We start from the raw sequence: 15,237 nt of genomic DNA on the forward strand, positions 1-15,237 counted from the left end.
GCTTCTTTTAAAACCCGTCGTATTTATTAAATGCGCAATATCAATAGTGTTTTACGCAGTTGCAGCAAATATTTTTGTGTTTACTGACCGTAAGAACAATAGATTTTTAAAGAATGTCTTTATGAGTAAATGATTTGTTACATTTATTTATTTTTTGCTTCTTAGGACATTAAAAAAGGTCGTATGGTCCGTGATTCATGACATATCGTGGCCGGTTCATGATGTTTCTAAAGATGTTCACAGTATGGTGGAAATTTTATCTAAAGTTGAACATTCACAAAGAGCTGCTGATGTAAATAGACCTGTCATTGTTATGTGCAGGTAAAACACGTGTGACTCGAATATTAGCAAGTGATTAACCTCGTCGCTCTCGTGGTTATAATTTGGCGGTTTAAGATCTAAATGAAGATCTCTACAAAAAATTTGCTACAAACACAAAAATACTAATTTTTTTAATCCAGTGACGGTGCAGGTCACTCTGGTACATATATTGCTATCTCAAATCTTGTCGACCGCATCAAAATTGTCCAAGCGATGGATGCCTTCCAATGTATCAAGCTAATCCGGAATAGACGCCCGCAGTTCGTCGAAACGGCGGTAAGCTTGTCTAATTCTCATGAAGTCCTAATTGCACCAACACCGAGCGCTCTTCTCATTTATGAACTATGCAGCCTCTACTAAATAGATCATAAAAAATTTGTAGTTTTGACTTTATTTATATCAACACCTTTTACACTTTAACACATTTACGATTATTATATGTTGTATGGATATTGCCGAATTTCAACTTTATAATTCTTGCTTGTATACGAAATTTTCTCCGACCTACGGAGGTGTCCCCCTCATTAAAATAGGTTTCTGCGAGCGCCACTGTCTAATGGCTGTTTGTCAAACATCAACAATTTCTAAACAGAATGTTTCTGGAAACTTACACATTGAATTTTATTTAGTTCGACTAACCTTGGTGACGTACTTAGTTTTTTGATTATTTCTATAACATTTTTATTATTTAGGATCAATTCAAACTCTGCTACCGTGCAGTGAACTGCGTATTGGAGTTTTTCGACGACTACTCAAATTTCTCGGAAATAGGTGGAAGTTGAATTTTTATACTGTACAAATTTCTGGAAAATTTTTTTTGATGGTTGCTGGAATGTTACATGCTCTGCAATTTTGTCTTCCATGAAAGAATAGAATTCAACATAAAAACATTCAAATATTTACTTTAGTTTTATTAAGGAGAGTCCAGGTTAAGTATCGTTATATGTTTGTAGATGTAGATCGTCCAGGTTGGTGAAATCTAGTGTTGGGCGATTACCGATTACTTGGTATCGATACCGCCCGATACCGAGCCTAATCCGGAAGTAGTCGATACTGCGTGGTATCGATAAAGGACTTCGATTACTTTTAAAATTTTATTATTATGTAAGTTTGTCTTCCTTTTCATTATTGGTTTTGACAAACATGTTGGGTTTTTTCTGTTTTATTATAATAAGTTTTCTGTTTATCTTTTGGAAATATCCAATATTTGACCAATGTAAACAACTAAAAGCAACAGGTTTGTTGGATTCAGTCGTGACTAAAAATGACATCGTTATCATAAAATTCATTTTTTTGCTGTCTAGTTTATGTAGATTAAAAACGTTGATTTAGGAAGCACGAAGTGGACTGGCTGACATGTAAAGTAGATTTTTGTTCGTATTACTTCGTATTTTGTGTGTATTCTATAGAGTGATATTACTCTTTATGGATTATTTACGAACTGAAGATTCTATATCAGACAGATTATAAAAACCTGATGATAAAATGTACAATGAGTGAAATAGTAATAAATGTTAATAATTAATAATACATATATGTTTTTAATTTTTAAAGAACATCAATTAAAGTTGGTCGATACCCGTAATCAACTACGCGTCACTGAAAATTATGGCGCTCACCCGAAAAATAATCACGGTTTGGTAGAAATTTTACCTGAAGTGGAAGGTTTAAAAAGAACTCCTGAAGTCGAATGAGCTTTTATTGTTGTGTGCAGATCATGTATGTGTATGGAGTGCGCCTTCATTTAACGTCTCACATAATCGCACGGATATTGAAGCTCTCTTTTCTTCATGTACGTGGGAGGGGAGGGTGGGAACTGTGCAACAAACCAATCCTTATATTTTGGAAGTCAATTTTAATTGAAACTGGCGTATTCTTAATTCAATCTATGTTATTATCATCAAAATTATTTTTTATTTTAGTGGTGGTTCTATTTGATATCTCTATTCTTGCAGATTCCGTTAATCTGTCCAAGTGGTTGATGTATTATAATGCATCTAATTGCTGCGTTGCTCTCTGGATCAGCGGTAAGTAATCTCGTTTATAGCAAAAGTATAAGCGTAAATTTTTCTGCATGCAAGCAAGAATATCACTCATTACAATCACACGATTTTCCAAAATGTTGTAGATGAAGAGTGAAATTGTTAGTCTACGTATGTGAACTACATACAATCTTTCATCAATGTGATCTCCAATTCAGCAACCCTTTTTTCAAACTTTGTCAATTCTTTCAGATGCAACAAATCACATTGAAATATCGCAAGCGTAACTTCCGGTGAAACGGCGCACTTTGATTGGTTCAGAAACATTTTCCCTGTTGTTTACTTTTTCATAGCGGACCAGCAGTCCATTACATGTATATTTTCAAATAAACGTAAACAAACTTCGTGAAGCAAATAGCAAAAGGCAAAATACGAAACAAAAACCATATACGAATCTGAGTCGAAGAAAGAACACTTGTAAAGTGAGTTTTATTATCTTGACGACACAACTTGAAACGATTTATTTTTTAAGATAGTAGCGAGAGGCGTCCTGCAGCGTAAATCAAATTTGGGTGATAAAAATTAATGCCAACATAAGGCTTTAAGTTGAGCCAAAAGTATAGCAGTTTCAAAAATGGAATTTATTGTAACGTTTTGTCTTTACTTAAGACATCTTCAGACAGTAATGACTATTATTGCATTCTTAATAGGATATGCTACTTATATGTAAATAATCATATTTACATATGGTGTTAGAATACAAAAGAAGTCAGTGTCGAATACATTACATAAATTACGAAGTTAGGAAGCACAATAAATTGCAATTTAAAGGGATAGCGTGGAATAGAACTCTCTAGGACATTAGGTGAAGGCTTGTGATTAGGATGTTCTCATGAATAGAGAGTTTGTATGGATCGTGAGAAGAGAAAATTATTTTACAATTCTCAAGGTTGGGGTGTTTCCACATGTGTTTATGTGAGCAAAATTGCTTGATAACGTAGGGCGGGATATTAGTTACCTGTGAGCGTTGCAGCTGCCACACTTGAATAAGTACACAAATGTAAAACTCACCCCTTCCATTAGCCGCAAACCTATACCATCACTGACCTCTTTGCTAACTTCCACAGCTTCATTCTACTTAGTTACAAACGTTCACTAGCTTCCTGTGTATTTCATCAAATCTCTTCCGAAAATTTTTCCACATAGAACTCTAATTTACAAAAAAGTTACTCGTCAAAATCGGTTTTCCTTCCCGCATATATGACCAAATGACACGTCGCTTTCTCATCAACACATGAATTCTAATAGAATACACTCCCCGAAAATTTGAACATGTTCAATTCGTCATACATTTATTATAATGTAAACCTGTAAAAAAAAAAGCTCAATTCAAGAGCGTGTCTTGGTTATTTTTGCGTTTATTAATTTTATTAAGTAACGATTACGTTGGAAGATTTTGGTTGTTTGCTAAGGGGTGTGAGGGTTAGGGTTAAGGTGTTCATATATTGATCTATGCTAGTTAAGCTTTATTATTATGATAGTAAATAGTAAATTTACTGTATAGTTCGGTCCGACACAATTCGTTCTATTTAGGGCCTGAAATTTTGCTAATGACTGTCGGCAAACTTGAATTCACTGCTGGTGAAGTTGATAGTCAAAAACTTAAAAAAGTTTTATATTGGAGCAATATAATTTTTCGTCATTGAGCACTTGAAGTCATTAACCTGCTTTGCCGTGTTTGCCCACATTGGATGCATTATTTGTGCTTCGTTGCTTCGTAGCTATAAACAGAGGTAATTCTCTAAAATATCAAAAACTTTATCTTCTATAACATTGCTTCGTCAACTAACCACAGCATCCAAATTAACTAACACATTTAAAGTATTATTGTTGATTCGTAAAGGATAGGATTTGACGCAAGAAAAATTCTATAAAATGTTGAATAACTGGGGCAGATGGCATGAGTGTTTGCATATACTCAGTATGACATTCTACATTTAAGGAAGCCGACAGCCTTGGCCAGCAGTTGCAAGTAAAACCTTGCGAAAGCCACAACTCTTTTGCTCGTCTGACTTGAACGTATCTTAATTTTTCTCTGCTTGTGTAAGGTGTATTTCTGCAGTCGCCATATTGTGTCCGTTTTTCAATTAATAAAAGAATAAAGGTAAGATAGTAAAACGGAAGTTTCTTTATCGTCGATGCCATGTTAATATTTAATACAGCAAGTTTTTTCTTCCACTGAGTTTCATTTACCACAATACCTCCATGCTTGATGTAGGATTCGGGACAGGTTAAAACATTCATATTTTGAGTCATATATATTATTATATTTTCGCAAAAATCTCTCAACCAAATCAAAAACAAACCCTATTCCACTGTTCTGTAAATAGTTTTGTTCTTCAGCGGCACCTGCGAAAAATTGAAAAGAAATCCGCTTGAAATTTTCAATTCTTATGGAGCATTCATTGTCAGTTAGTACTCCACGAAAACTGCAAACAAAGGAGTAACAACAACATTGAAAAAATGTTAAAAGTTGCAAAATATTTCCACGATTTTCTGTGATATTTCTGTTAGTTTTTATAAAAGAATTTGAACAATCTCAAGATAACGCTGAAACTCAAAACTACTTAGCTGCCCTTAATATCGACGTTCGTTTATATCGCGAGCACTTCCTTCTCAATAGAAATAAAGCTCCACTGTGCATGTAATGTACATATCTAACACTAGTTTCAACATTATTTTTGGTCATTATTTTTTGAAATTTTTAATTTATTTAGTTAATTTTTCAACTGTAACTTTTTGAACTTGTCAACTGAGTAATTTAGCTGTTTCATAGCTTCTAATGTGTTTAATTCGATGAATTATAAAATTCGAATGAAAATGTAATACGGGTATAGCTATAGAGGCAATATGGGGTATAACTGTACAGCTATAGAGGCTGCGTTACAAGAAATCGTAAAGTACTTAATGATTTCATAGGTTTTTTACATGTAGGATGACATAACAGGAAATTGAAATGAAATAGCTAATGGGAAGCTCTGCATGCACAATTGTTATTTTCATATTCATATAAAGAATTTTAACATCGTCTTGGGTTTTTAATCTATTATATCTAAAATAAATGATTTGCTTTGATTTTAATTTGATCTCGCTTTCTTCACTTCCTTAGCGCTATCCACTAAAAGCATTTTTCATCGTTCAATAAATCTCTTGAAACACAAAAGTTGAAATTTATATTGAACCGAGTAAGAAGAATAAAGCATAAATTTAAAGTTAACCAAGTTTCATTATTTTAAAAAATTATAACCACGTACCTATATAATAGCTACAGTGGCTACCAATAAGAGAGCCATCATGCAGCCATATGAGACTAACTCGATCTATTTCTGAACAGTTTTTCTACACAATTTTGCTGAAATGAATTTTTAGATAATGCTCATATATTGCTCAAAAATACGTTTTGATCGTGATCTGCTTGCATCACAGATGTAATTGTGACGTAGTCATTGTCGATCTAAATATAAATTTAAAGTCTTCTGTGATAACGTACATACATCCAACAATCAATTATAATTTAGAGCTTTACTGTATATCCTTGGATCTATGCAATGATGAGTTTAATGATATGGTGGTTATTGTGGCTGTTATTTGGTCAAGGATTCACAATGAAAATGGGTTGGAATGAAGAGCTTGAGTTTTGTGAGGAAGAATGGAAGAAATTTGTGGCGGACAAATCTGAAATCGATTCGAAATGCGACAATACTCGTACACGTTGTTGTGTTGAGGAGAAGAAATATCTTTTGGAGCGATTTAAAATGTTTAGTGAAATATGTCCACTCGAAGGTAAAGTAAACAACAGTTTAGTTTACAGTAAGTACAGAACATCAACTGGAAATGTACTTGGCAAACAATCACAACACTTATATTACTGAGGCACTGTTTAATTTAAATATGTAGTTGAAACCGTGTTTTTAGAAAGTGCAATAAAGTAAGGTACCTGAAGTAAATGGTTTGAACCCGTAAGGTACATGTTAAAGTACTCAACTGATTTGGATACACTAGCTTCACAGCATTGACACAGCATAATCTCTCAATCATTGTTCCTCTGTCTAGTTACAAAAGCAAAGTAATATGACAGTAGAGTCAAAAATAGTAATATATGCTGTTATATGTTAAAGTTTGTATAGTTATTGTCTATTTGGGTTTAACGTAGACTTTCGATTCAATGTGAATAGTTTTTAACATTTTGTGGCCAAATGAGTGTCACTTTCTACTTGTTTTTGTTCTCTGGACAACCAGTTAAAGATAACTTAATTTTTTGTTAGGGACATGTGGATGCAGCCCGACTATTTTGAACGTTACTGCTGTGTCACACGTTCGTCTTTATCCACATGAATTATACGAAAAATGGAAAGAACCAAAAAACTTCACGTGTTCACATAAGTACATAAATGAAAAAATAGAAACGTCATTTTATCTTCTTTCATATGATTTTGGAATCGGACAACACAAAATCCCTTACAACTATGTTTTATACGGTGGAAAAAGTCACACCTGTTATGTTGTCGTCAACATAAACCGTAAACGACCTAAAGGTACATGCAAGGGCAGTTCATTTTAGTTTCTCCTGTGTCAGTTTAATTTATAGTACACCAATGTGATTATAATGCTTCAAATTCAACTTCGCTCAAATCCATACGGCACTTTGTCCTATATTTAATTCATCATGTACGTATACTCTTAAGTCAATTTCTTTGCAGTTGCAAAGCTAATAGAATACACCCCGGAACAGCCAAACGTGTTTAATTCGTCATACATATATTATAATGTAAACCTAAAAAAGAGTAAAAGCTCAATTCAAGAGCGTGTCTTGGTTATTTTCGGGTTTATTGATTTTATTCATTAACGATCACGTTGGAAGATTTTGGTTGTTTGTTAATGGGTGTGAGGGTTAGGGTTAAGATGTTCATATATTGATCTGTGCTAGTTAAGCTTTATTATTATAATACAACGGTGATGCAATCTCGATTGTGATTGTCTAAAAGCCTTCAAATAATTATCAATACACTATCACCTAGAAAACATTGAAAATTACCTGTAGGTGACGAATTTTCTTTATGAGACAACTGTATATACAAGAAATATTTTGGTAGAATCTTCATCGAGACTTTCAAGTGTTTTACTCTGCTCAAATTATCGGGAATATAGACGAAAAAACACCGAAAGTGTTAAACTGTTTGTCCAGAGAGTTTTCATCGCGTATTTACAGGAAATAGACGAAAGCGAACCGCAAAAATTTTTCAATCAGACTGCAGTCAGCGCTATCCCCCTCAGATTTGCTTCGGTAGATATCCAATTGACCTCGGTCTGAATATTCTTTTATATCATGCTCAACTTAATCCAAAAATTGTTAAATATTTTTAACGGGAGAATGTTCTTATATCACTTCAGTAGAAATAAATTTCGTTGTACATTAACCCTCTGTACAATATCTCTGTACATATTTATATGCATCTCTCCTCTGCATGTATAAACCTGTATAAACCAGTAAAAAGCCTCACGATTTTTTATAAGCCTTGGGCATGATATTTATTTAAAGTGTTTGCAATTTTAAATTGTGCAACACTGGTATTTTTATTATCAAGAGCACTATTTCACAGCACAACTTAAATGAACTCCACCAAAAAGAGTGTACAGCTTACAGAGTTCACAATTCAGTTTTACATTGAATTATATATTCCTTGTCTTCAAGTTTGAATAATACTAACCTAAATCATCAACTTTTTCTGGGCACAAATTTGTATAAGTGTTTAGATAAACTTCCTTTTCATCAAAAACGAAAGTCATAGAAGTTTATACAGTTGAAAAATGAGGTTCAGCAAACAATCTTAAAATATTTCAAATATTTCAATTGCGTAAACAAACCATAACTCTTCCTTTTCCATCGTAACAGACCGTGCGCCGTGAAATTTTTACTAATTGATTTTTTACACTTTTCAACTTGTTTGTAAAATTTTTCAGTCTCCATGCCATTGAACTAAAATACATGGAACGCTACATCAAGCATATAATTGAACCATATTTTACGCTACACACGCGAGATTTTACCCAAGACACGCGCGTTTAGTGTTTCGAGTTCCTCTCGCGGAGTAAAAATTGATTGACTACACACTCGTGTTTGGGGTAAAGTCTTGCGTGTCTGGGGTAAAATCACGGCTTTAGAAAATTATTAGAGTTTTGTATTACAGGTAGCGTTCCATGTATTTTAGATCAATGCTTCATGCTGAATGCCTTAAATTGTTTATACGCCATTATTTTTAAAATGACCCTCAACAGCAATTGGTTTATTTAATTCTTTAGAAAGCTTGAATTACAAGGTGGCTTTTTTTTGTAGTGTTTTTTCCTATATTGATAGAATTCAGTATGCTAAATTATTTTTCATAAAGTCATATTAATTTTAGATATATATTTTGTAGAGTGTGGTATTTTCAATTAATTTTATCATGTATCATTGTCCTTTTTCAGATACGAATGGATTTTTCATCAAAAATGTTCAGTCAGGAAATTGTGTTCGGGATAGTTTACCCTCCTCTTCCGTCCTGTATTTAATAAATTGTTTTGAGGAGTCATCTTATTTTAAATTTTCACAATCTGGCTCCATCAATTTGTCAAATACAAGAAGGTGTCTTGTCTTACGATACGGAGATGTGTGGTTATTATCTTTTAGAATTTTAAATGATGAATGCGGAGCCATCAATACCATAACCCAAACAAATTGGGGTGGTCTATACTCCTCACGCAATAATAAATGCATAATAGCTATAGGAAGATATTACGACTTGACACTGGCCAATTGTAAAAATGAAGAAAATCAGCGATTCAATTTTGGCAAGTGAGAATATTCATCCAGTTAGCGTATATATACCTAAACTCTAATTAAAAGCCACTGCAAGAACACAGATATAGGAATGGCGCCAGTGAAGTCACTACCATCACACACTTCATTTTTATTAAATCAAGTTTTATTTTACAGGAATTCACAAATAAGCTTGCATAGATATGAATTTACTTATTTTTTGTGTGTCTTCTATAGGCTCAGTGACATGTGCGGGAAAAAATATATCGGACGTTAGTTGTTCTAATAATCAATATATGGTGATAAAAGTTGCAGAATATCGTGGTTTCCGAAAAGGAAGCTATTGTGGCCACAGTTATAGCTACAGTTGTAGTGTCGATGTAACATGTAACCTTAAACATTACTGTGATGGTGAAAGAAAATGTAATGTAACTGTTGATGATAATCATTTCCCTTCAAATATTTGTCCTGGTTTGGAGAAATATCTTTACTTTGAATATCAATGTAACTACACAAGTATGCCATACAGAAAAATTTGCAATCGTAAGTATTATATGGACAGATTATATTTTGCTTATTATTAAAGAGCTTCGGGTCAAATTTTGACCTTAATGCGCAATGGTATGGTGCTCATTTTTATACTAAATACGTTATCAATTTAGAAAAGTTGACACAAATTTGAATTTTCGTCGAGTGTCTTCACCAGGCGTGGTTTGTTTATGCAGTTTTATCTCGTATTGTATAATTTAGTGTCTTTTTATAATGTGACATTTAAACTTGTGTCCTAAATATTTTTCATAAGTTTAATGGTTTGGTGAATTTTGTGTTTTTAGTTTGTTAATGCAAACTTTGTTCATGGAAACATATCTTCTTCCAGTCAATTTGATTTACCAAATCTATTTCATTTTTAAAGTATTTTGGTCATTCTATGTAGGCGGAAAGCGACATTTACAATTGCATTTGTATTCATATTTTCATGACTTCACACTACAGAATTTTTACATATACTGCATATATGTACAAAGATATATTCATTACAATTCCTATGAATTGGGAAGCTAAACGCAGCGCTCACCTATAAAAAACGGTATTTGTTCTGGTTTTATTAATGATTCACATAATCACTTAGACACATTTTGTTGTGATTCGTGTTTACAACACAAGAGAAAAGTTCTAAGTTCAACTTATTTGCCTGTAGTTCATTGTCAACTTAAAGATTAAAATCAAAACAGTGCTTACCAACTTTAAGTGTAAATCTATAAGATACTGTGTCCATCAGAATGTGGAAAACATTTCTGGTTAAGTGCTTTCAAACTAAAATTTTTTAAGTTAATGTCACCTTCTGTGTTCTTCTGATATTCAAACTCCGTATATATTTTATTCATGGACGAGATTTGTCATATTTATGTTCATAAAACCACTTCTAAAACACAGATTTCACTTTAAGATATGCGCCATAATCACAATTAAAGGAAAAATAATTTTGATTTGTGTAGTTATGGATGTACGCCTGTCTAAGTCGAATCTTCCGAACGAAGGTGTCGTGAATGTTATTACCAAGTTTAGAAACTTCACCATTTGCAACAAAGGTCTTTTGCACAAAATAAAGACGATTATTGTAAACAACTTGGTTATCCTACCGCAGCATCTGGGGGAGGCTCAATGTCACTATCATCTTTGATGCATCAATCGTTTATACCTGGAATTGTCAAATGTGATGCTCGAGTGAACGATTTATCTCAATGTGCTATCACTCAAAATAATGATTGCTCTCAATACTCGTACGTTACATGTAAGCATTCTCATTCAATTTTTTGAATGTATTAACGTATTGCAGGACACATTTAAATGACGTTAGAAAAGATTTTTAGCGAAGAATTTAAGGAATGAATGTGTTACTTTTGTGTTCTCAACTTACATCTGTCTATTGTTAAGCATCATGACTTACCTCTATCATCAAGACTTACATCTGACATCGTAGTGTCACTGTATTTTACGCTGACTTGGAGAATTTCACAATTCTTTTACATAACAAAGAAATATAGCATCACAAAATATAAACGATTGCTACTCTTAAATAATAAATAATTAAAACAGGATTGCTGCGAATACTGAGGATTAAATTAATTTTACTCTTGCTACTTCATTTCGTGCTTCAAAAAATGTCCAATTGTCATTCCTCTGCAATACGATTGACGTTCACTCTTTAATGGAATTTAAATCGCTACGGTATTGTTGTTATTTGACAAGATACTTACGGTTTCTTGTCATAGCTGGCTTGATTCCAACTGGAATTTAACCTTATTTAATAAAAGCATGCAAAATCAGTCGTATTCCTCCAATATATCTTGTGCTCTTTTCTTTCTTAAGAAAACAGTTTTAATTTTTCCAATTTTACGTGAATGGAGAACAATATGAGAGTGCACCATTGCTCTCTATCAAATCAAACCAGTTCTAATGTTATAATGCATTTCAACCAAATCCTTTTCTATTTAAGGTCATGTTTGTGATAATCCTCTATTGAAAAACGCAGAAAAATTCCCAGATTCTTGGTTTACTGCCTTCCCAAAGAGTCGTAGTGCTGCTAAAGCAAGAATATCCAGTGGTAGTTCATGGTGTGCTCCTGCTGCTAATGGCAGTCATTATCTTCAACTGAATTTTCCGAGTCTTTATACAGTTAACGTTATCACTATCTTTGGAGACAGTTCAAGTTCAAGCTTTGTAACTAAATATCACTTGCAGACAAACATTGATGGTGTGAACTGGAAATCTAAAAAATCCAAGAAGGTAACAGTAGATTTATAGAATTTGTATATTATAAATTTAATGGGAAATTTAAAACAAGAATGAAGTTATAAACTAAGTAAACTTTTAATTTGCTATTTATATACAAACTTGTGTGCATATGTTGATTCAGTGGTGTAGCCGGCACGTAAAATTGCTGGTTATATGTAATTTTCAGATCATTATCATTATTCATTTCTTTAGAGACCTATTGTTTTTACAGTTAGTGAGCTCTGTGAAATTTACATATAGCACGACCAAATTTGTGGGCTAGCTACGTCACTGTGTTGATTGTCTTGGTTACTCTTGCACTACGAAGGACTCTTGCATTTGATTATAAAGTTTAAATTGTAGCTATGTGCATGATTTGAAGAGATACATAGACAATGCATAAACTACTCTCCTCTGGACAGCGTTAAACAAACCTTTCTTTTCTCTAACCTTGCTCTGCAAATACACGAAAATCAATTTTTTGTTTTATTCCAGATTTATCTAGGAAACAAAATGGTTACAATGATGCGGCTATAGAAAAGTTTTCTGGTGGCCTTAAATCCAAAGCTTTGCGAATCTTTCCATTGAAATTTGTTGGTGCACCGTGTTTACGAATTGAAATTTGTGGTGGAGGTAAGAGGTAGAAAAATACACCAGGTTTACTTTGCACTGTAAGCACTTAATTTTTCAATATATAAAGTTTTTTTCTTTGAGTATTAATTAAACATGAGTTAGTTTACAAAACAGAACAATTTTTCATGAAGGCTGAAGTGTTAGTTTCTTTCTCTGTTGAAATAAACTTATTAAAACAAGCCTTTTCAACATGCAGTTAAGTTTAACACGTGTTATTGGAGAAAAAGCAGAACACTTATTTCACTTAGGGGCTACAAATGGTTCAATTTGTAGATTTTTTATTATCGTGCAGACTTACTCCCAGACAAACCAACAGATCTCATTGCAACCAAATCTGCATCGACGTACCTCGAGATATCATGGAAACATCCCAAAAAAACTGGTGTAAAACTTGGTACAAATATCTCGAATCCTCTTACAAGATATCGATTGATTTTGCTGAAGGATACTACGATTGTTTTTAATAAAACTCTGGAGGTAACTGACAAAAAACCGTACAACATTACGAATCTTGTTCCTTACGCAACGTATAAAGTTAGTGTAACAGCTGGCAATTCTGAAGGCTTTGGTAGATCAACTACAGCTACTTTTAGAACTGCTGAAGATGGTGAGTTAATATCAGTTTTTGTGTATACATATCGTCTGTTGTTGCATTGATGGTGTTATTGCCATAGACGACTTTTGAAAGCTCAAATCTTTTCTGGTCGATATTTATTTCAATCATAATTTTTTTTTATACTGTACTATATTTAAGTTAACAATGACAGTGTACACTTGTTAGGACTTCTTTCTAAAGTGTATTCAATATTTTATATAAATCTTTAAAACAAATTTTTATTTTTGTTTAGTTCCCGAAGGTCCACCTTTAAATGTTCAAATTGTCGCCTTAAGCAGTTCATCGTTATCAGTTACGTGGGAGCCACCAGACAAGAACAAAACAAATGGAAAGATAGTCAATTACACTGTTTGTATTACACATTTGGAGAATGAAACCTGTTCAATGAAGTATATGATCGAGGAACAGCGTTTGGACATAAATAATGTGAAACCAGGGACAAAATATTATGTTCGTGTTTTAGCTTCTACAATAGTGGGATCTGGATGTTACAGCAATGTTACATGGGTATTTACAAATGATGTAAGTTGTCTATGGTTTATGCACAGGTTTGTTTAAGATGATAAATTTATTCAAGTTTATTTATTTAGTGGCACCTGAACTGTCCACCAAGCAGATTGGAAATACGTTGACTTATTTGTTGCAAAATCCAAATGTGGAATATCGGTAACTATGTATTTTACTAGAGCAAATTATTGTAAAAATAACTTAAAGGAACTTAAAAGTATTTTTTGAGTTTTTCGGATTCATGGCTAAGTATAGGACAGTTGTTTTCATGTGGGATCCAGGTAGTCTAAATATCTCTCTTGGGAAAAGCTTTGATGACTCGTCGCTTTTTTCTGGCAGTGCGGATTCATGCATAACATATATTTTAACCATTAACAAAAGCAGAGGTTATGCATGTACTTTTAAAAATGTTTTGCCTTAAATTTGCAGATATTTCTATGTAGTCGCGATGAAAAATGTCACAGAAGAGAGTCGATTGCCTTCTAACTTTAACAACACAGACTTAGTGACCTATTCTAAGGCCATATCTTCCACTCAACCAATGCCGTATATTGCTGCTGTAGTCTCTCGCAGAGACTTTAAGCCTAATTTTACACTTGGTTACGGTGAAACCACAATACTGCGTTCCAATGGTGAAAATTATTATAATGGCCGGCTAAAGCCTGGCACTAACTACAAAATATTTCAGCGCGTTTTCATAAATGATCAGGTGCGACCATTTATTTACGTTTTCATCAGCATTGATTGCTGCAATTTTTATTCAAATATAAATGCTCACTTCGTTTCAGGGTGATTATTATTCCACTGACTGGAGTCGAGTGGCAGCAACTGCCCACAAGCAGGACTTTTCAGGTTTGTGTTTGCTTTCATTAGCTTAGGGGAAGTGTATCGATATCTGAAGTGTAATACTTAAAATATTTACAAATCTCAGTTTAGACAAATGCCCGAAAACTTTTTAACGATGAGTAGAGATATTATTTGATTATACAACCGATTTAATTCCAACAAATAACTGCCTTGCGTTCCAAAACCTAATATATACCATAAATAAATCATGAATAGTTAACAGGAATGACTACATGAGGTGTGAGAGCGGTTACACCTTCAGCTTTAGTGAAGTGATCGCTGAAAGACAACATTTGTTGGTAATATTAAGATTTGTCATTCGTTTTTATCTTGTAGACGGTGGAAACACTGGAGCCATTGCTGGTGCAGTTGTAGCTGCTGTTTTGGTCATTATTCTTGTCATATTGGTCATTGTTTTTGTTAGGATCAACTCAAACTCTGCTACCGTGCAGTGAACTGCGTTCTGTAGTCAATCGACAGCTACTAAAAGTTCTCAAAAATGGGGGAAGTTGAATTTTTTTCGCGAAGTTTTTAGACGTTTGCTGAAATTTAGCGTACTATAAAAGAATATAATTAAGCATAAAATTTTTATTTCCTTTTTAACTATAAGAGTGAATGATTCTGAAGAGTATTTGAAAACAATTTGGAACATAACATCAAATTTTTAGACTAAGGATGTAGTCAATATTTAAAATAGGATA

At 33.2% G+C, this 15,237-nt stretch overlaps 3 long non-coding RNA genes across 3 annotated transcripts; all 3 read left to right on the forward strand.

Moving 5' to 3' along the window:
• Positions 1–487: 487 nt before the first annotated feature.
• On the forward strand, positions 488–1,209 carry LOC124451651. Its single transcript, XR_006950598.1, has 2 exons — positions 488–597; positions 1,014–1,209. It is a non-coding gene; the product is annotated as an uncharacterized LOC124451651 (long non-coding RNA).
• Positions 1,210–4,331: 3,122 nt separating this feature from the next.
• LOC124451645 lies at positions 4,332–6,705 on the forward strand. The gene is made up of 3 exons (XR_006950591.1): positions 4,332–4,467; positions 5,882–6,146; positions 6,629–6,705. It is a non-coding gene; the product is annotated as an uncharacterized LOC124451645 (long non-coding RNA).
• A 3,950-nt stretch (positions 6,706–10,655) lies between these two features.
• Positions 10,656–13,500, forward strand: LOC124451636. The gene is made up of 5 exons (XR_006950582.1): positions 10,656–10,951; positions 11,657–11,946; positions 12,430–12,567; positions 12,860–13,174; positions 13,416–13,500. It is a non-coding gene; the product is annotated as an uncharacterized LOC124451636 (long non-coding RNA).
• The last annotated feature ends 1,737 nt before the right edge of the window (positions 13,501–15,237 follow it).

Source organism: Xenia sp. Carnegie-2017, unplaced genomic scaffold (genome assembly GCF_021976095.1).
Source record: "Xenia sp. Carnegie-2017 unplaced genomic scaffold, XeniaSp_v1 HiC_scaffold_24, whole genome shotgun sequence".
Taxonomy (NCBI): domain Eukaryota; kingdom Metazoa; phylum Cnidaria; class Anthozoa; order Malacalcyonacea; family Xeniidae; genus Xenia; species Xenia sp. Carnegie-2017.